Here is a 2,226-nt window from a genome sequence, read left to right on the forward strand (position 1 = left end):
TTAATTAAAATATTGTATGTTGTTCTTTTTTTTTGTTTTTACAGCAAACATTTGTTTTTATTAGAAAATCCCATTTGGTAAGAGCTTCCCTAAGCCACCACAGAGACTGGGTAGCCTCCAAGAGTCCCACAGCTTTCACCTTATCTTATACCTTCTTTTGATGGTGGATGGTGGGCAATGGGTGTGGTGTCAGGCAGTCTCAGAGGTGCCCCATCCTGGACCCCTGAGAGAGTTCACATCGCTAGCAACATGCCCTACGGCACCTTGAGGCAGGAGGGAAGTGGAGGGGGTGGGGGTCACCACAGGGCCCCTAAGCTCAGGCTGTTGCCTTAGGCAATCCTCTTTATATAGCTTCAGGTGGAACCAAAGAGGCTTTCATAGCCTCCCAGGCCTGGTCCTTTGCTTTGGTTGAGAGCAGGGCAAGATCCAGGAGAACACAACCAAGGGCTAAGGGAGAAGAGATTGCATTTGAGATACCCTTTGGAGTCTGGAAAGCACCTGGACATCTTGGGAAGGAAGGGCTGTGGAAGACCCCATTCACTTTTTCTTGACTTTGGGGGTGTCATATTTCCTCTTGCTGGAGTTCCACAACTGCAGGGGTATGTCAATGGGAGGGAGAGTCATGACCCCAAAGGTCATCCAGTCCAGGAAATGGAGGGAGAATCCCCTAGCAAACTCCCACTGAGCCAGGGATCTTTCCTGTCCAGTTGCACTGGAAAAGCCCATCACAAGGGACCCATCCTCCTGGGCCAAGCAAGTAGTAGTTGCTGAGGTGAAGTGAAATAACCAGCCTTGAGAGGGTGCAGGACCATGTGGGAGATGCTGCTAGCAGATGCAATCTGATCCCATTTGACACTGCGCATCCCAGAGACAATGTCAAAGAAAACTTCTAGAGGGAAAAAGTCATCAGATAATTCCACATCTAATACACACAGCACTCGAGCCAACATTGTAGAAGTTGTACTGTAAGGTCAGGTCTCACCCTTCCATGGCACATCGGTGTTCAGCAGTGATTTAGAGGCCAAAAGCTTGGCTCATTCCCCTGCCTGAGTGACAGTAAATAGATCCAAAACCACGAACACCAGCAGCCTCATATGTGCACCCCCAAAGCCTTTTGGGGGGTCACCAAAACCAGAATCATATGTTGTTCTTTACAAATGTCTAAATTGTATGATTTTTATGTTATGGTTGGTTATTTATTTCCATTTCTTCCAAGCTATAAAAACTGTGCATTTTCCAATGCTGAATTTTATACTTTTTGGGTGTATTCTTGAGAAGAAGACACGTTAACTGATATGACACTAGACACAATACAATCCATTATATTGACCTCGTTACTTTTACTTTGAAATTAAAGGGAGCTTCCTTTTCTGCTGCAAATGATCATCTTTCTAAATCTACCCTGTGTAACCCTTCTATTGTTGATGATGTCAGAGACCATATCATTCTGAGCCCTTTTACAGCTTTGGGACATTTCTTCCTCATTGTATTGCCTCAGAAGCATAACTTAGAAAATATTTTCCTGACAACATCAGCACTTAGCAATACTATAAATCTAACACTTAAATCTAACTCCAAAATTATTCTTGAATTTTCCTCTTCCCTGGAAGGTTTGCTTCCTGCCTCTCTCCTGCACTTGGCATCTCTGCTGGAACTTCAGTTAGATAATGCTCCTGCATTCAGAAGTTAAAAGTTTCTGTCCTCCAACTCTGGATCCTCTAGACCTAGGTCTTCTGCTCATGCTGGTAGCATAATGCGGATACACATGAGATAAGCAAACTATTAAGTTGTAGAGACAGCATTACTCAGATTCTGGTCAGCTACATTCCTGGGTTTGGTCATTTCAACTGGAACAGAGAAATAGGGATTTTGTTAATCTCTGTGGAAGTCACCCTTTAGCCTTGAAGCTTTACACATTTTAGGAATGAGATATAAGAACTGAAAAGAAATAATTCCAGGATATCATGGAAGAGGACAAAATGTGGGGAGAAGTAAATGGGGAATACCAAGGTGTTTGTCTGAAACAAAAATCAGATTAAACTGGAAATAATAAGGCCTCATGGCCTCATGGATTTCCCTAGTGGCTCAGATGATAAAGAATCCACTGCAATGCAAGAGATGCAAGAGACATGGGTTTGATCCCTGGGTCAGGAAAATCAACTGGAAAAGGAAACGTCAACCCACACCAGTAGTCCTTCCTGGAGTATTCCATGCACAGAGGAGCCT

At 43.8% G+C, this 2,226-nt stretch overlaps 1 pseudogene; it reads right to left on the reverse strand.

The window, feature by feature from the left end:
• Nucleotides 1–349: 349 nt before the first annotated feature.
• Nucleotides 350–1,094, reverse strand: LOC133240688 (translocon-associated protein subunit beta-like; annotated as a pseudogene).
• Nucleotides 1,095–2,226: the final 1,132 nt, after the last annotated feature.

Source organism: Bos javanicus, chromosome 28 (assembly GCF_032452875.1).
Source record: "Bos javanicus breed banteng chromosome 28, ARS-OSU_banteng_1.0, whole genome shotgun sequence".
NCBI classification, from domain to species: Eukaryota; Metazoa; Chordata; class Mammalia; order Artiodactyla; family Bovidae; genus Bos; species Bos javanicus.